The sequence below is a fragment of the Bombus vancouverensis genome, chromosome 10 (assembly GCF_051014615.1).
Source record: "Bombus vancouverensis nearcticus chromosome 10, iyBomVanc1_principal, whole genome shotgun sequence".
Taxonomy (NCBI): domain Eukaryota; kingdom Metazoa; phylum Arthropoda; class Insecta; order Hymenoptera; family Apidae; genus Bombus; species Bombus vancouverensis.
The window spans coordinates 14,261,780-14,282,727 of NC_134920.1; the positions used below are offsets into that span (position 1 = coordinate 14,261,780).

The 20,948-nt window shown below is 35.6% G+C and overlaps 1 protein-coding gene and 1 long non-coding RNA gene across 2 annotated transcripts in view; one reads left to right on the top strand and one right to left on the bottom strand.

Annotated features, from left to right (window-relative positions):
* LOC117165263 (lachesin) overlaps positions 1 to 20,948 on the top strand; it is a 254,566-nt gene that overhangs the window by 122,411 nt on the left and 111,207 nt on the right. The gene's annotated exons all lie outside the window — the stretch shown is intronic.
* Positions 8,742 to 20,948, bottom strand: part of LOC143303247 (uncharacterized) — a 36,439-nt gene continuing 24,232 nt past the window's right edge. Inside the window, exon 3 of the long non-coding RNA XR_013059367.1 lies at positions 8,742 to 12,565. This is a non-coding gene — a long non-coding RNA (uncharacterized LOC143303247). The remainder of the gene's footprint in view (positions 12,566 to 20,948) is intronic.

Here is a 20,948-nt window from a genome sequence, read left to right on the forward strand (position 1 = left end):
CAGGTCATACAGAATTCATTTTCCAATCCTTATACGATATTTTTCCAATCTTTGCAAAGTGTCGATGCCCATGCTATCGATAGAGTTCTTTTTGTTGTATTCTCTTCGTGATTTCCTGCTCCGTTTCAAATTTCGAAGAATGTTATCGAATCTTAACGAACGATTGAATTTTGTTCACTCGTATGGATTCGAGTTATTTTTGTGAAATGATGGAAACAATGGGAAAAAATGAAATTAATTGCATTCGAATTGACTTTAACGTTTCAAATTGGATTTTAAATGTTCAACTTTTAAATAAAGCAAAGATATAAAATAGACGTCCTACGTAGCCGTTTGAAACGAAAAAATATTTGAAGCTAAATTTAAAAGAATGAATAAAGTATATCCGATATTCTTATCGACAAAACGGGAGTAAGTAGTTTCTACGTGAATAGTTTCTAAATGAATCGCCTTGTTACCTATATCGAATTCTCACTGGAGATTAACGAATTATGTGACTATGTTTGGCGACTGTTTTATCTGTTAAAACTGAAAAATCGTCAAATCAACTTGTGCCAAAACTAAATAGATTCAAAGTGATCTATTCATCCAACGTAAATTACAATGTAATTCGTAAGAAGAAAAAATTCTTTCCGATTCTTCTTATTCGGATAAATAAATATTTTGTATTACACTATAAGGAGAAGCACTCAGCAGATATATATGTATTTTATACGACAAACTTCGAAGGAAAGGGAATTCTGACCAGGAACGTATTAAGAATTACTGGTAATAGATTCAGTAGCGAACGAGATATTTAGGTTTATCGAAAATATTCTTTGCGTAACACGAAGCCCTGATATTCGGTCACATCGGAGTTATTGGAGTCGGATTGGATATCGAATTTCCAACATGATATATACGCATGCAGTAGATTAAAATTTAAAAAAAAAAAAAAAAAAAAGACGCGCAACACGCAACGATTTGACGATTTCATGAATTTTCATTGTTCGAATCGCTCGATTAATGTGATATTACATCGTTGAATCGCGTCAGCAGTGTTTAAATGTGATTGTTAAATCTGTCAATAAGTTAATTAATTTGGACGATTTAATAATCTATTCTAATAATATTATTTGTAGTAATTAGAGCACGTTACATGTGTAGGATTATCAGAATTAATTTAACCGGACCGTAACTGATACTGCTTCCTTTTGTATCTGTTACAACAAATCAATCAAATACATAGTACATTCGTATCGATTAGAGCGCTAGAAATTTCAATCACCGAGTAGTAACGATAAAGACGAACAATGAAATAGCGATATAAATAGAATAAACGACAATAAGAAATACGTGCGATTAAAAGTCATGTCTCAATGGTAATTAAAATCGTATGCTGCAACAACGTCATTCTTTTAATCAACCATATCTTTTTCTCAAATTTTTCAACTTTAAAACGAATAGATTAAATTGTGTTCGTAATTCTAATTCTACTTTTACCGCGCAAATTTTGTATTGCATTATACGATGTACTGTCCGATCCGAGACGAATGTAAAATATCAAAAAAAAAAAAAAAAAAAAAGCGAACGTTATCCATTCAAGTTCTTTAATTAACGTTATAACTATAACTAGATAGTATGCTAATTTATCTTTTATTTACATGGAAACGACAGAAAGCAGTATTCATGCCTGGCGCGAGTCTCCTTCAATTTCCCTTCCTTTGATTATATTTCGCGCGATGCTAAAGAAAGTTCTCCGGTTAATGCTGTCTCAATATTTATATCTGCCGGAAGCTAATTGTTCAAAAGAGATCCTTTTATTTCACGGGCCGGCCGGAGCGTCGCTTCTTCAGCTCCGTGTTTTACCTTCTCTCTTTCCCTTTTCGAATCGTAATTCGAGTTTCAAAGGAAAAGCTAAGTAGAATCCGAAACAAAACCACGTGGTCAGCCAGCTGGTAATTATTAACGCGACGGCAAGAAGGTTGCCGCGATTAATAAGGGGAAAGCAAAAATTCCGACGGAAGGAAATAAGAGGGAAGAAGAGAGAGGGATAGCGAAGAGATTGGTTGAATAGCCCGGCAACGTGTTTCACCCACATGCACACACCTGCGTTGTAATGTTTTGCAATATGATATTATGCGGCACTCACAATATGACAGGGTATTATCCTCACGCAGCGCGGATTTCCATATTGCGGCTAACGTGGCATTACGCGAAATCAACTGTACAACTACGAGTTTACCGTTAAACGTCGTTAGCTACCGCGCCGTGAGTCTAAATGCACGTTGTGTCTCAATATCACGAGGACTTTTCTCGATTACCGACCTGTTAATCCACAATCGCCATTTTCTAGCGGAACAACTCGCGCCTAAAATATTTATATCTTACGTTGGATGCTCGACTTCGATTCCAGCAGAACTGCCGTTTCATTTTTGCCAAATCGGATAAATAGCAGTTACCATTTTCAACGTATAACGTAGAATCGAAGTGTATGGAATAATGAGGGAACATCGTTCGTTTGCTATTACCAATTAAAGTATGAATTTTGAATGAAACGTTCACTGTGAGCTAAGAACTTTCACGTACGAAGAGTAGGAAAACGAAAATCACAAGTCACGTTTCTCGGTTTTTATAGAAAAACAATTTTCAATAACAAAATAGTAGTAGAACAGCTGAAGGTAATTGTAGAAAATATGTAGAAAAAAGATAGCAAAATAGTAGCTTTTATACTTAACGATTATTAACTAGTAATCCGTTCGTAACGCGACTTGTTAATTATTATACGTAAATACATACAGCACGCAATCGCACGTATGTATGTTGGTCGAATATACGTTTTCCTTCTAGAAAGTAATAAAATCTTGTTCCAAGCTTTCAAGCTTTCTGATACTAAATCCTTACTATATAAATACGCTACACTCGTAATTAGCCTCCGTAAGGAAAGACCCGTTTCAGTTAGTTACCTAAAAAAATATGGAAAATATTTCAGTTTTTAAGCTCGTTATACCGGCTTCTTAATTATACCTATTTTTGTACTGGCTAACTAACGTTCAATTTCCTTTATTATCCTTACACGATAAACACGTACAGAATGTCCTCCTCCTACGTCTCTTTGAATATTTCGCATATAATTAAAAATTACGCGAAAACACACGAAAACGTTATTAAAGTGTACCATTAATGTATAATGTTGCATTTGAACGAAATAAGTTTTACGTCGTTACTTTTATTCCATACAACTATATTTACGATCACGACTTACAGTCTACGTAAGATCTACAAAAAATATCCAAAATTTTAAGGTTTAGAGAATGGAACAAATCTCTGCTCACGTACCGTTTCCTTGATTGCGTTCATAAAAGTGTGAATTTGCGTGAACATCCGCATTGCTAAAGATTTGGAATGGTCGATTATAATTTCGACGATAACGTCGATAATAGCCTCAAATATGATTTAGACTAATAGGAAGCGATTAGATACATTAAAAGTAGCGTTAAGTAAGACCAATATAAGTATAAATGCAGAATGTTGGTACACGTTATCGTGCCAATCATACTAAGGAACGGTGTTTTAATATATGGCACATAAAACCGTATACCTTGTATCGAAACTCGGAAGTATAGTTGCTTTTAAAACGGATGCCCACACCCCGCGTAAAACTTCTGTTTGAATGATAGGTGGGAGTGTCCGGAAGTCAGTGGCATAGCGCGAGCTAGCCAACGTGAATTACGAATTCCTTTGTTCGTCCTTTGAAGAAAGTCCGCCCTTGTCGGCATCAAAAGAGCATTAAAACGTAGGAATAAAAAGTCTCTCTATCGACTGATATACTTTATAAGGATCTGGCTATTCTCGAGTGTGACACGGTATTACCGCAAGCGCATGCTCGTACTTTACGAAAATCATTTTCGTAAATATCGAGGTTCTCACGCAGTTCTAATAGCTCGATTTTTATTTTACTTTTTGATTTTATTTGCTTACTCCTCGATAACAAAACGTATTTAACAAAAGCAACAACGTTGCTTTATTTACAACGATTCCACAAAATTTCTAACAATCCTGATATGTCAAAGTTTTCTCAGTTCTTCGAGTTCTTCGAGTTGAGAGCTCTAATGTCCTACGTATGTAATTCGCGAAAGTCTCGAGTTTTAGAAATCCATGAAATTGTTAATTATAAAATCCGTGATTCCTGTGCAATTCTTAAAAAGTCCAAATAACTCTATTCTATAATATAAATATAATAATAGTAAAAATTGATAGTACAGCATGGTAATAGCTAAATTAAAAATTTATGCTTTATAACATTTTAACACTGAATAGTGCTTTAATTCCACTAACAGACTTAACAGCAGAATTTAATCAATAGTACGATCACGTGTTATTTCATTTTTTCACGCGAGCACGTAATTCCACTGTTCTAACATAAAAATAACGAACGCTATTCGTTTGAATATCAATTTCAATGTCTCCTACTATTAGCGACAGGGTACTCGTTACTTAATTAACGACCTTAACCAACTACATTTCGATTTTATTAGCCTCGGTCGAGCAACGAGCAAAAGGCAAGAGCGACCGCCGCCAGTTTCATCCCTTTTCCGTTCTTTAATCAGAATCTTCATCTATGAAATTGAAGCTTGCAGCAGCATATCGAATTAAAGTGGGAGCACGTATCGGTGAATAAATAGCCGACCGTTCGAATCGTTCGTACGTCTCTTCGCATGCATTCACGTTCGTTTTAGTTACGGCTTGTAAAAATTTTTAAGCGCCACGCCGGATCATTAATTTTTGTTAACACCGCTTCGCGAATATCGCGACAAAAGACGGAAAGAGAAAAGCGTGGTTAACGGAGATATGCACGGGGCCGATGCGTTCTCAGGACCGTATCGCGTCTCTCTGTCTGACACGAGCCACGTAATGTTTCCTGGCGGGACCGATCCGCTTCGATCGATCCATACTTGAGAGACAAAGAAGAAAATGAAACATTGAATTTTTCACGCGGACAGGAAATTGCGAGTGCTTTTTTAAACATCCCTGCTTTTTAAGCGCAACTTTCCGTAATAAATCTGTTGTTAGTATGATATCGACAAATGCAACAGGGTTGCGTGTTATTACGCAAAACGGTATGAAAAATGCAACGACAAGGGTAATCGTTTCTTAGTAACAAAGTATCGAATTGTCCGGAAAAGTTAGAAGTTTTGATATTTTTTTTTATATTTTTGTTCATCTTCGCGCGGTAAAGAGTGACATGTTTTTGTAACTAATTCGATTTTATCATGAAATCTCGTAAATGATCGATAAAGAGTCGTTTCGTATCTACGTTAGTGTAATGCGAAGGAATACCGTCGTATAGAAATTTGCAAATATAACTACGCGTTAAACGATTATCCTTAGGTGTTACATCTGTAATTAAATCCTTTGAGAAGGATCTTGGTTTCCAGATTAATCTTCAGACGACTAGGATAACAGTCTGCCTGTTGCAATAGTTAACAACGAAATTACTTGGAATATCTGTATTTAGTATAATTATGTTCGTATAATTAATCGATCGTGCCACGTCTATTACACGCTTTTCTTATTAGTACGCAGATTCTGCAAGCGATGAATTTTTATAAACAATGTTTTGTTTATTTATTGTATTGGATTAAAATCCTTGTTAACGATTTTCCAATTTATACATCAAACGACGAATAGGACATTGTAAAGGGTTTGTAGTAACGTACTATGTAATCGAAAGTAGAACGTACGTTAAGAGAATATTGCTATCAGTAGCGAATTTTATCGTTGAACGAATTAAATAATCGAACGACTAATTTCTTTTAATCCGAAAGGTTCGACTTTTACTTCAAGTACAAATAAAAATATTTCGTTATCTTTTCTATGTTTATACCACTGCTGAAATGTTACAGATTTTTCCACTTGTTCTTGCCATCGAATAATACGTTATATAAGTTTTAGACACTCGGTTGACATTTTCAATTTCGACGATCGATACAACTAATACATTTTACACGGTACAATGTATGTGAGTAGATATCTGAGATTCCAAATGATCGTATTCATCTTTTACGATTATTCCACGATACAAAATTATCTATTTCGCTATTCGTTTACTTATTTGCACAGTCCTTCGCGAATAATAGCTAGTGATTATTATTTATTTTTAATTGAATGTTTAAGGCGAGTTCGAACAATTTCGCTGTTTTCGTCGAATTATTTATGTTTACTCGTATAAGGTTGCGCATAATACATACCGTGCGGCATGAAAGTTATAAAATTTCAACCTCTTAAAGGGGAACGAGTACATAAATTTGCAGTTCGCAAGAAAGTTGTAGATCGAGGCAGCGTAAAGGATGTTCTAACGCCATAAAAAACATTTCCTTGCGTTTTTCTGCGTTGGTGGTAATGATATCATTAGTAACTATGATAGCACAGTATAATTGGTAACACGATACCTTAGTGCTGCGTGAAACTTTGAGACACTTTGTATAAAATATAAACGAAGGCTAGTAATTATTTTCTAGCGCTAATGCTCCTTACGAACTTAACTTCCTTTTTCCTCTGTAACCAGTCTTGTTATTTTGTTTCTCAAATTAATAAACGATAATTGCATAGTAGCGAACCTCTGGAAATTCAACAACCATCAACTATTCCATTGTTTGTCATATGCAGGCAATTTGCGAAAAAACAAAGCACGCAAGTTACGATATAAGTGCCGTATACAACGTTTCCATATAATTAATTCGATATAAAAATCTGAAACTTTCGCAAATTTTATTTTATTTGGAATTTTATATGTTATTATAAGGCACGTATGACGCGAATGAAATAATACATAGACGATAAAAGCGGCGATGAAAAGCATCGAATTTGTGATATACGTCGGCAGAGTCCTGCCGCACGATCGAATTAATATTGTTAATGGAAAGTTTCGAAATCGCAAGTTACAAGTCACTAATATCGATATGACAAATATCCTGCATAACGCGTTCACAAGTTTAATAACGAAATAAATGAAATTTCATAAGTAAATTTTACAAATTATAAATTATTTGATTGTCTCGTTTGATGAAAAATTACGGAATTACGAACGAGAAGTCTATAATCTACGACGTGTGACTTGTCGATTTATTAATATTATTCGTAGGTAAATTACCGTGTAAGAAGACCGAGGCCCGGTTGAATTTTACCAAAGTATACAAATCACGAGACAAAACGAACGACTAGTAGCAAAATTTGTTGTAATATGTCCAAATGGTCCATTAAAAGATTGGCTATAGTATATCGTAATTGAAGTACACGTGGCTTAGCTTTGTTCGCTAAAGCGTCGCGTCGATTTTAAATATCACTGCTTGAATCAAGTCGGCGGAAGTATTTACGCTGATTCGAAAGAACATTATTTAACTTACAATTTAAAAATCAACGATTTCGAGAAGCTGAAGAATGTTTTTGATAACAAGATCGTTCCTCAAGGTTTACCTAGGCAATAATCTACGCTACGTAATAGTCAATTCGATTGATTCGATAAGAAAACTCATAAAATCTAATTACAATATAGAAAATTTATGATCGATATTGGCAATATTATTCGTAACACGTTAACACAAGAGTAAAAATAAGATGTAAAAGATGTTTGTATCGCGTACGATTACGCTCGATGATATGCTAAACAAGTATAAAGCTTGCAAGCCCATCATCGTTTATCCAATTTAATTGAGTCGTGAACGGCAAGAAGGATTATTGAAGGATAATGATAGATTTTCTCGAAGCAAGCAGCCGCAATTGGGTTATCTGTATAGGAGTATTTACTGACCCCGGTCTGTTGCGCCACTCCATCACTTAGGGCAGGGCGTTTTCTCCATGAAGTTCCCTTGGGCTTCCGAGATTATGTCCCAGCGAAAAAGGAAACTTTGTGCGAGCTGCGTTTCAAACATGTCCTAAATCTTTCGGATATCCACTCGAATAGAGCCAATCGATCTTTCCATTTGGAAAAGGAAACGATGAAAGAGAAACCAAGTATCAATTTAACCATCTTCTTGATTTTTTTCATTTCACGTCGTTGCGATTTTTAATATTTTGCAATTTCTTTTGCATCATCTTCTCTACGATCCTCTGTTTGTAGGATTTTTCAAATTTAAGTAGTACCGTTCGTCGTTATTTGGAGAAACGGTTATTAAGAAATTTAATGAAAACGAATTTGACGAAGGGATGGTTTTACTATCGTATATTATAGCGTCGTTCATATCGAATCGTAATTGTAAGTATCTACTTAGTTCTCACCGTTAGTCAAGGATTTTATATATTATTTTTACTGGGTTTTTCTTCTTCAAAGAATTCTGTTTCGTATTCGCTACGTTGGCCATCTTTTTCGCAATAATCTCGATGCTCTCTAATTAAAAAAAAAAGAAAAATATATATATCGTCTGAAATATATAATCTATTCTTTATTCTATAAAATATCCAGGCTATCAACGTATCTTCTATGCTGACAGTAGACGTACTTTCGTTCGGGAAGTGGCGTCTTTCCCAATCGATTATACAAGCGTACAAATGTAACACGCATGTTATCTAGAAACTAGACCGGGTATTTCAGTCGAAATCTCGTCAAATATCTCTAGAATAGCTCCATAGAATAAAGTCACTTTATACAGCGAATTTAGCGAATTTTTCCTTCGTTGCATTTTAGACGTGTATTTAGGTAACGTGTATCTGGAAATCATCATTATCCGCATTCAAATCAATTTTTAAATAATGCATATTTTATTAAATACTTTGTTACAATACACATTGCAGAATTCCAATTACTTCTCCAATTATATCTTTAATATGGGAATACTACCGTAATCCCTCTATCTTTCCTACAGTTACATCGATCAATGCTCATTCTGTAACTTCGCGTTACATAATAATAATAATAATAATAACAATAATAATAATAATAATAATAATAATAATAATAATGGTTCTAATTGTGCCGCTTTAAATGTTGATTTCGCAAAATACGTTACGCGACATAACGTTGTACACGATACAAGCGAAATCAAAGAGTGGAACCATTAGTAATGCCACAGTTACTATTATTCGCAGTTAATTAAAGATTACACGCATGCTGTGCGATCGAACAAGCAGAAATATTTCACGGTTTTCTGAAACAATTATTTCAATGTCCGAAGTAAATAAATCGCCAAACTGAGTAGAAAGGATATAATATATTCGTTTACGATTTACTATTTCATGAATGGAAAATATCATTTGAAAATAAGAAACAAAAGTTGTTCGCTATCATTCGAATTACATTTTTCGATATTCTGTTTTACGCCGTGGCAGTTTTCGTCGGTGTCTAAACAATGTCCAGTCCGTGACGCTTTATATGCTTACATCCGCACGCCGATGTTTGACAATAGGCTCGATGATCGAGTGAAAATTTAACAATTTGCGCCTGAAAGCTCGATCGAATTCACCGTCACGCCTCTCTGCGCTTGATACCGTATTTAAGAACAATGCCAGATAGACGATATCGGGCACAATATGAAATCGAAGAGTGGAATTAGTAGCGATATTGTCAACGATAAAGGTTAATTAACCTTTGATTCTGGGAAAGAAGGGAATACGACTCGTACGAATCGTCGAAACAGAATCAATCGTGCCAGTGTATGGATAATAGATAACTAATTAACTGGCAATTAGCGATTTATCGAACGCTGAATATTTCTCCATAGATTCTCACGTAGAACTGTTCTTATCTTCTTTTCGTACAGGCATACGGGAAATAAGTTTTGTTATATTTAATTAATAATATATTCTAAGAATTTATACAGTAAATACACGCGGAGAAATATGGTATTAATAAAGTGATCCGAGAATTAAACGTAGGAATTTAATCGAGTTGATAAATTGAATCGAAAATAGATTTCAGTCTGAATTAATCCATCGATGTACATTTTTTACTTTTATTTGATAATTTATGCGGATCCCATTTTTCCTCTGGAAAAGATCTACTTATGGAAATTGGATAGATAAAGTATCGAATAAGGACAAGATAAGAGAAGAATCAAGCAGTGATTGTAAAAGAGCGATAAAAATGATTAATTAACCTTCTCCGTTTTCTTCCCTTTATGATATTCATTTACGTTTTTTAAATTGTCTTTGAAAGGATTATTTCCCAGTTATTAGTAAGAAATTACTCACAAACCATTACGCCGGAATTAATATAAAATTTCCGTTATTTTACCTCCATTTATAAATTATCAAATTTATTTAAAAGGCAAAAAGTATAAAAAGAAGCGACTGATTTTAATTACGCAATTAAATCTATCAAAAAATAGATGTAGATATAAATGAGTTTCATTTTCGAAATTATTGATTTCATCCATTATTATATTATATAATCTTCCTTTATTTATACTTTGCCATTACGATCAAGAAGAAAATGAATAGAATAAAAATATCCGATAAGATCGAAAGGATATTCTTTCTGAATTTTTAACGCTGCGAGATTCGCTGCGGAAAATTATATCGATATAGATTTTCGTTAGATTTCTCTTTGATACCGAGCGCAGGCTACCTGGTCGGTAATCACCAATCGATCCTAAGGTGTTTCCGAACCCTTAATTGATATCGCTTCGTCGTCCACTTACATCTTATCGCAACAACGGGTCTTCTCGTATTCTTACAAGCCAACGATGCTCTCGACTTAATCGGTATGTATCAGATTTTCTATTTTTATCCTTATTTTTGTAACTTCTTGCGTCTATTATTTATAAAATCTTGTATATCTTTGAAAAAAGTTAATATCTTTTACTCAAATCGAAACGAATCGAATTATTAATATAAAAATAATACGTGTGTCGATTGTGCAGTTAGGCGATGTAATTGCGATTACACGGATTAAAACAATTTTTATGCTGCGACGAGAATTAACGAAAATTGGTAAGAATAGAATACTCCAATTGAAAAACGAATTGATCATTAGATGAAAGAAAATTTAAAATCTAAATCAAGGTCGATGAATAGATAATAAATCTGCGGTATTCATAAAACTGAGTAACTAACTAGGATAAAGGTGGTCAGCTGTGTACACAAAGCGGATTAGCTTTATTATTAAGTAGTCAGCAACGAAACTTTATTACCAGCAATATTGGTTTTCATTGTTCGTATCATGGTACATAAACTACATTTATATTGTTGCGTGCCCGTGGCATAACTTGCTTTATTTGCATCTTTATACAATGGATTAACGTTCATGCAGTTTTCTGATTAAGACGAGATCGAAACACGTGCGCGCAATTCGAACTTTCGAACGCGGTTCGCGTTGGCAATGGCATTCCACACAGCGACTGTCAAATACTCGTGTTCCACACTGTGGCTGTCACATGCTTGCGTCATTGCCCCCTCTCGTGAAAAGGCGGGCGAGTCGATCGCGGCAACTTTATTCTGTTTATCGGCAACTTTGCATCTCAGCGGCCAGATGCAACGAATATTCCTTGTACCTCGAACAGGTACTTTGCTATTTACCTGCGTCGCTTTTTACAGACAACCAACGCCTCGAAATTCGTCCAAAGTCCCAGGGCGAAACCGCGTAAAAGTCCCCCGCGAGACATCGGTATCCGTATCCGAAATTTCTCTATCCTCCGAATGACTAATTTGCATTCTCGCCTTCACTTTGCTTTTTCAATTTTGAACTTTTTGTTTCGTGAAACCTTCTTTCCCTCGCAAACCGCCACCAGAATCCCATCGGCGGTGCAATTATGGAACGCTGATCGGCCACCCTCTGCTTAGTCTCTAGCCTTTTCCAACGAGACGCCCTCTTCTTGGCCCAGACTGCGGAGTCCTGTCTTCCCCTCTGTGCAACAGTCGGTCTAAGAACGTGTATTTCCCCCACAAGCACTCTTACACTCTGCTCGCGTCTTGCTGAGAGCAACGTTCTACAGGCGCGTTCTTCGTGATCGCGCTGACCCGGAAGGGGATTTGCTTCTGTATTATTCAGGCTTCTTCATAGGACCGCCACAATCAGAGCTCGTTCGTACTCGCGAGTGGCCGCCCCGGAGCTCCGAAGCGAATCCACGTTCCAGCAGCCCCGACATTCACCGATTTCAGAGTCCCAACTTTCTCCTCCCGAGGTTCGCCGACACCACTCTTCGGATGACACGATTCTCCCATTCTTCGCCAGCGTTTGTCGCATCAACATCTTTCAACCGACCTTCGCTCTCGTGGATTAAAACGAGTTCTTCTTTCGAAGGATTCGCAACGAGCGTCCCGCGGTTCAGAACGAATTTGACAAGCGAGGAAACAGTTGACGAAATTGCACGTGTACCCGCTACGTCGTCCTTTTCTCGTATCCCTGGACCTTTTCCCTTTTCCAGCAATCCTTCTGCAGCTGTCTTGACTTCCAACAGGCGTCCAACAGGTTTCAATCTCGTGATTTCTGTCCTCGATCTTTCTTCCATCCATCGACGTTCGTGCCTCCGAACGGGCAACGTCCACGGCCACCTACCACTCTTATTGCAACCGACGCTGTTCTTCCCAGCGGGTCCAAACTGCTTCTCTATCGGGTTCTAGAGTTTCTTCGCTAATTTCTAGAGTACCGGATCTGCAACCAAAGATCGAATTGGCATCCCACTCCTGACACCTTTATACGATACAGTTTTCTGATTATGCAAGATATCGATATCGTCGAGGGTCGACTTTCTAACGATATTATAACATAAAAGAGAGAGAGAGAGAGAGAGAGAGAGAGAGAGACTTCTCTATAACAACACAGATAAATGAAATATCGTAATCTCACGATATCGACGATTATCTATTAAATGTGGCTTCGTGGGTATAATAAATTTTTATTATTAATTTAATGAGATATACAAAAATTCGGACTTTTCACTTTTTACAGTGAAATCGTTTAAAAAATCAAATACGATGTCAATTAATCTCATGTGACCAAAATTATTTTCTTATGTGATTTTGAGATTAAAGAATTATCTGTTTTTTCTACACCCTTCGCATAGCATGGAAAGTATGTCTTTTAACAGAAAGTATGTATCTTTGGCTCCTATAAAACTTCGTTAATTATATCTTTATGCCTAACAGGTTCTTTCATCTTTTAACTATTTTATATTAAAATATTTCTTTTTAGTCATAAGATGAAACAAAATTAGAGTGGAAGAGTCAGATAGTGAAATATTAAAGGAACGTCTGAAAGAGATAGAAAGAGAGAGTAGCACGATGACGAAGTGACAAGAAGAAAGGAGAGAATTTTACCAAAGAAATGACCTATCAACAACAGAAGTAGAAAGAAGAAGGGATGCTTTAGAGAGTAAAATAGGCGAGAAGAGAGAAATAAAACTACAAAGGCAATGGCTGTGCAGTAAGAGAGAAAAATCAAAATATAATCGAAGATAGAAAGAAATCGAGAGAAATTGACAAAAACGTCAAAATACCTAACAAGAGAAAGAAGGAATATACTACTACCATCGTTCTATACGTTTTTGCATCTTGAAATTTTCCAGTTTAGACATTAATATTCTACCGAGCACTGTCGCTCCTTTAAATTGACGTATCTAAAAGTTTCAACTAATTTCGGTTAAATGTATAATAGTAGGGTTAATAGTAGGGTTTCCCTCTTTTTTACGGTTAGTTAACTTCTGGAAATTTGAGCATTCGATCTGATCGTTAACGGTTGATCGGTCGATGAATACTGCCTCGGTCCTTTCTGTTTCGATCAGAGCTGAACCACGTGTCTAGGGAATTAGTGCATCATTGAGGATGATACAAACCGATTGGTTTACGTACTAAAATTGTTCGCTATCGATTCACGGCCGAATACGTGATCGTCGAAAAGGATGCTTTTATCAAAGGGACATCGTAATCCGGAATGCAAAGTAACATTTTTTGATATACACTTTTTACACCACACATTTATTCACGTTTCAATTTGGAATAGTCTTTTAAAAAGAGAGTTCTCCGATGTTTCGGTCATTTTACTTGTCCGATTCGAAAAAACGATATGATTCTCGATACGAGTATAAAAGTGGTCATAACGTAAACCGGAATGGAAAAGAATATTTTGAAAGTTAACAAATATCCTATCGATTAGAATTAGATGATCAAATTTTCATAAAAATATAATGCATAATTAATTCGTTTTCAGACTACGGACAAAACGAGATTCAATATCGAAGAACAAGAATATCGACCAACGTTTTTTTCGCAATTTGTCAGCTTATCAACTCCTCTGAAAGCATTGAAAGCATGCAGCGAAATATTAAACTGGCCTTTGAATTTCAATTCGACGTTATTCTAGTTCCGTGGTTGGAAATTAGTTGGGAATATTTTTATAAACGGTCCGGGGAATATGAAATACCATGCATATTGTAAAATAGGATGAAAATTGTGGCGTACGTGAATACACGCATGCAAACTTCTGCATAACTGTTTAAATGCAGATGAAGCAGAGTGGACGTTCGAATAGAGTGATTTAAATCAACTAACCCCCGCTAGCTCTGGCTGACCTTATATGTAGATAATACTGGTACGGGTGGCAGTGCTCATAAATCTCGTAAGGAAATTTCAGTAGAAAGAAAAATAGTTCTCGGCTACAGTGATTAATTGATTTACGAGCCACGAGATGCGCTTCATTGTATATTAGTCTCGCTATATAAGCATGCATGATCTTATATAATACATGTAGTAGAGGAGTTCCGTTTTAACTGCGCGTATCGTTGGAAACGTATTAAATTGGAAAGGTGGAACACAAGAATTTTGAGAACGCGAGCTAGACAGCATTTAAGACATCACGCAAACTAAACAGTTAAATAATATACTGCTAAAATCGTTTGATTTACCTGAAATACCGTCTATTTTTCCCCGTGTTACCTCATACGTTTTTAATATAAGTTCAAATAATCTAATAATTTATTATTATTATTTCGTATCGTATTTTCGAAACAGACGCGATATTGATTCTGAATTTCAGCTCACAGAGAAAATTAATAACTTTCGAAACACGAATATCGATTCTTAGAAACGTAACGTTTAGAGCTAAAAGTTGAAAAATCGAAGACTTATTTTTCAGTATTTCGTAACGTTTAATTTGCGTTTTAGAGATTCATACGACTCGCATCTCGGACGTACGCGAACGAATATATTAATCCGAAACTTATAACAAACTAATAATCGTTATAAGTGGATGGTCAGTGCGTAGCTGTCGTAACTAGATACGTGGGAAATAACTTTTGAATTATAACGATGTTACGGAGTACTAAGTATGAATTTCGATGAAGCGTTGATCGGCTACAAAATGATAAAAGTCGAAGGCAACATTTTTTAAGCTGGCGTAGATGGAAAAGCATTACGACTATATTTTTTTCGAGTGGAAACAATATCGGCAATGAAGAAAAGTGTAGATTTTTATGTTACAATCAACCGGTATGTGTTGTAGCCGATATCCGGGCTCAGCAATACCCGGACAATAGAAGCCAAATGAGAGTTGTACGTTGCGGCGACTCTGCTGGACCGACACTCACCCTCCGCTCCTCCCATCGTACCAAACCCTCGCTAAACAGCTCTTCCTCCATTTCTTTAACTAAATGTCAACAAATAAATTTGCAACGCGTCATTGGCTAAACTTCAACGTGCGTTACAGTGTGCGTAATATAGTATTTCGATTTATTGACAGCCACTGCTGTCTATTTTCATACCGTTCTGTTGCAATAAAGAGTTCCTTGACCTGCGAAGCGTCGCACAAAATTGTCTAGGTACCGCAGGAAAGAGAACGAGGGAAGAACGGAAAAGACAAAGCTTGTGACGCTTACGTTGCCGTCCTTTTTTAATACTTTGAATGTCCAGAAGGTTGCCGGGATAATATCGGAAGGTTGAGATTCACAATGGTGTAAAACAAATCGCTGCTAGTTTTCGTAAAACGGTGCTCTGTGCTTATTATTACAAAACATTCGTTATATTTTTCCCTGTCATGAACAAAGTATCGTAAAAATCATACTGGTACGTTTCAAATTTTGCCGTAAATGTCACAGTAAAAGAAAAAGCAAAACGAAATGCGGGAACGAGCTGATATTACCATGTGATAGTAAATGCTTGTTCTTGCAGCAGTCTTGTCCTGTCGGCGACAGGAAACGGAAAACTTCGCATCGTTCGGAGAACGTTCCTTTGTATCGCCGATAGTTCGTCGGTCGGAACATCCACTGTCTCGTTCGTGAATTAATTAGCCAAGATTAATTCTTTGTCAATCGATAGCGAAATTAACGGTACTGAAAAAATTGTAATTTAGTTGCCACAAAAATTTGCAATCCATTTCGATGCTTTTTATATTCCGTAAAAAATAAGTAGAATCGAGCAAAATAGATTGTTCTCGATTTTATATTTATTTTATACAGTTATATTTCGTTTCACGTTTCGCTATCTCGATTATCGTATACAAAATTCAGTGCTAAACGCTTCTTGTACCATTGCGCGAAAATTCTTCCCTCTATTAGCTCGTGCAATGGAAGGTCTACTATACGTATAACATGTATAAAGAACGTTTATCTCATAATCGATATTACCTCGCACTTTGTCTCAAATATTTTGAAACTATAACGTTAAAGAGCATTTATAAGAGTATTTAAAATAAACAGTAGTACATGAATTTATTTTTTGTCAGCAGTGGTTTGTAAGCTTTACGAATTTAATGGATATTTGTATTTCCTTGATAAACATTTTCTGGATGAAATTAATGGTAGGAGAATTTGGTTACTCGAGGCAGGGAAATTGATTAATAATCTACGTAATAGTAATCATAAAGTTATTGTATAATCTGCCAAGTTTACCAGTTGGAAAGTACCATAACTTGCACATCAGTTGGAGAAATTCCCTCTTGCAAACTTATCACGTCTCGAACTCTGGCGATGCGTGACTTAAGTACAACCTGGAATATTCGTGTTAGAAAAGACGGTTTACAAGAGTCAAAGGTACTCACGGTTCTCGTGAAACTGTTTTTAAATTATATCAAACGGTTTTAAAAAAGCACGTGCATCGAAATGATAATACAGGTCTGTATGCATATGTATATATATATGTATATATACGTACGATATAGTGGCTCATGAGTATTTCAACAGTTTAAACAAATTTTTTATGGATACAGCTTGCGTCTTGACGAAATGAAACAAATAATTAATTTCGTGACTGAACGATTCAGTCTATAAGAAATCTAGGGAACGAAACGAGAATTTCGTAATAGTGCTTATATACTGTTATTAGTTAAATATTATCTGCAGATATATTTTTAGCCTAAGATTGAAAACTTTTTATACGTTCTTGAGAAAGTTTAGATAAGGAAGTTATTTTTTAAGGTTTGATCGAAAGAGCATAGTTGATATGTCATCGACTTTTATAGTTGTACTCAATTTTTCAACGTTATTCGTTATTATTTTTATAATCACGCTCTCTTCGTTCTTATAATTTTATAACACGTAGGTTACAGAACCGCGTGTATGTACGTATATTTCCAGACTACCGTTTCGTATACTAATAATTATTGCTGAAATGCAAAATAATGGGTTATACACGTACACGTGTACACATATGAAAGCATAAACCACACAGGCTACAAATATGGGGTATAAACGACGATTAGTGGGCAAATTTTCGGCATTGTTTCATTGGAATTCGGTATTATCGTTCTATAACATCGTTCCATTGTTCGTATTGCCTTTGACTTGGTTTGAAAATCTGTTGGTGATTTTATGATTATTGAATTCTGCGAATGTCGAAATTAATCGTATTTATACATTATAACATATTTCCTACGTTGTATGTATTTCTGACAGCGATAAAATAGCCCTTTACACTGACATAATACGATGTATTATCTCCATTTTTGCGAACTCCTTCGAACCTTCCCTATTTTACTATTTAACGTTGACTTTTAATTCGTTATAATTTTTAATATCATGGAAACAGCGTCAATTTAAAATTTATGTAATTATTTTAGAGACCGCGTACACTTTGCATCTGTATCGCTTTCCATGTATAGGTATTGAACCAAAATTTGACACCAGTTTCACCCAAAACGATACATTTATCGTTTAGTTAATTGATAATCGTATAATAATTGTGAACGAGTTAAATGTACGATTATATGTACAATAACTTGCGATTCGACGTAAATTTTGCATTCTATTAAGTTGCCAATAATCTACGACAATGTTTGATGCGATTGTAAATAATAAAAAATGGAGAAAAATCACAATTCATGGCGTCGATCGTATTCTTCGCGATAATTATATTCACCGTATTTCGTTACCACTTAATACCATCTACATAATGTTATAACGATACATTCCTTCGTATCATCTATAAATTTCACTGGCGTACATTTTATTTATTACATTCATCGCGTGACACTCTACACGCGGCCATCGCCGGTAATTCATTCGAATTCCTCCCGTTTAATTTGATGCTGCGAAATTATTTAATGCGATTATCGTTATTTCAAGTGCGACACCATGTAATTTGATTCATCCTTGTAACCACCTGCGCATGACATACGTAAATATGCAAATTAAATAGGCTATCGTGTTCGGATTTTGTTTGTTCGCAAACACACCTTCATCTTCGAGAATGTACATCTACCGTCCGCTATTTTTTCTTCGTCGTGCTACAAGGTAATCAGACGATCGTTGTTATTACGATCGTTTCTATTGCAATTCGTTGCAAATCCATTTCCGCCGCCAACTTACCTTCGCGTTTGTGTCGCGTCGATTCTTGGCGAGTCAGAATCGTTCCAGTTCCATATACCAAATACCTGTGAAAGTACAGCCGGCGAAAAATATACACGGATTCGAATCGTCGCGTCGTCGACACGACGGAACATTAGAATATCGAATGCGTGCAGTTTCCCCGGTATGTGCGTCGTTGCGTGTTGTACAGCTTTTCCTCTGTATTTAACCTACTCGTGTCGCTATTCCCTTTAAATTTTCACCAAGCTCGTGTACCATTGCAAGATTAATTCATTCAACGTAACAAATAGAAACAACAAAGGAGAAACGATGTTACGCGTTTCGCGTTTATGAGCTTGATAATTACTACAGTTACCTTTGAATTTGAACATTTCAACAGGGAAGTTTCAAATTTGCCTTAAACTTGTCGCTTAAATCATATTTAATTATGTTTGAAGATCAGAGGAGAAAATCATGATACGTGTGCTCACTTTACCGCTAAACGGAAGAATTTTAGTACGATAGGATCGAAACTGAAGACAACCTGTTAGGACCAGATCTATAACTCTTTTAAAAATAGCTGACAAATTGACGAAATTTTACGAAAGTCAAAGATACAATTATTAGGACAAGCAATGTTTTAGTGCCTCCGATGCCATAATATTATTACGAGAAATATTTGTCAAATTTTGAAAAGAACAAAAAAATATGTTTAATTTCAAAACCAAATATACAAACAAATGTTATAATCGTTACGACGCTAATTAACAGCGTAATGAACTTTGAAACTGTTTTCTCGTAAAAGGTAAAGGAAATGTGACTTATTATTATTACTGTTATTATTGTTATTGTTGTTGTCGTTGTTGTTGGTGTTGTTGTTGTTGGCGGTGTTGTTGTTGTTGTTGTTGTTGTTGTTATCGTTAGCGTTATATTCATCTATTTAATACGTATGCATCAATATGACTCACGAACTTTCCCTCTAGTCTTTATTCGATGATTGTATCCTATCGTACTGATTTTATTCTGTTCGATCTTATTCTAATTCGTTTCATTTTAGATTTTTATTTTAGGTGTTCGATAATCTAGCGGTCATTTCCGAGACACGGTTAAATAATTTAATACTTTCTTTGTCCACATTTTAGTTGCGCTATTGCTTCCTCTTTTAGCGTTCCGTAATCCATTCCTAATTGATCGGTCACTCACGATATCCAATTTACATCTGCCCTCGTTCCTTACTAATTGTCCCGAATTGCTGCTTCTATGTTTCGTACGAAAATGCATGTATCGTAGCTGTGAAAACAGCGAAAGAGTTATTTGCGTTCGTTTATTAAGATTCTATACGCGCGTATGTATTTTATAGTTTCCATTTACTATTACCATCTATTATTGCGTGTACATACGATCCAAAATATTTAGATATAGAAATATCATCGTTACTCATAAAAAACATAGTCCGTATAGAGTAACGCATATGTTAATCCTTACTCAACGATCCGAACAATTCTAAGAATAATGAATAGAACAATGAATGAATGAATAATGAATGAATAGAACAATGTCTATTAATAGAAAATAGATAATAGATATAGGGCAAGCAATTTCGTTCTGACGAGTGTAACAACATGTTCGTAACGTTTGTGTAAAATTTCTTTTTTCGTCCACTTCCTTCCTGTGCAATCTATCGAGCGAAGATATTAATCATCAACTTTGATATACGACACGTGGCACTAAATGTGTACAACGCCCAGTGGCGTGTCACGAAGCGATGCAGATTTATTGTATATTAATTTGTTATTTTAATTAAACCTAGTTGGTAGTCTTCGTTACGAAGATCTATCAGGTTCGTTGCCAGACAGTTCGTATGGGATTCGGTATATACCAGACTGCGTTTAAGATTCGTCATGCTATCGTGTTCTGCCATTTTTCGATAATCTTTAAATTTCACTCACGCGTCATTCTCCATATAGGGCAGACGTACGTTCAGATTCGTTTCGACACATTCGTTTTATGTAATAACAATTTATACAAATAACAAATAACTGCCAGACAAGTTCTAATTCGAATTGTAAATTGTAATATGTACTGACTTGGCGACGTTAACTTCAATTTTCCATGTTCTCGACAAGACTGCTATTTCGTTAAGCCGTGATTGTAATTTGTCCGAAGCTTCGCTGGATCGACGTCGGGAGCTAGGATTTCTGTGTCATCGGTATATCTTCCGTTTATACCAAATAAACAGTTCAAACAAACCTACTAAACACC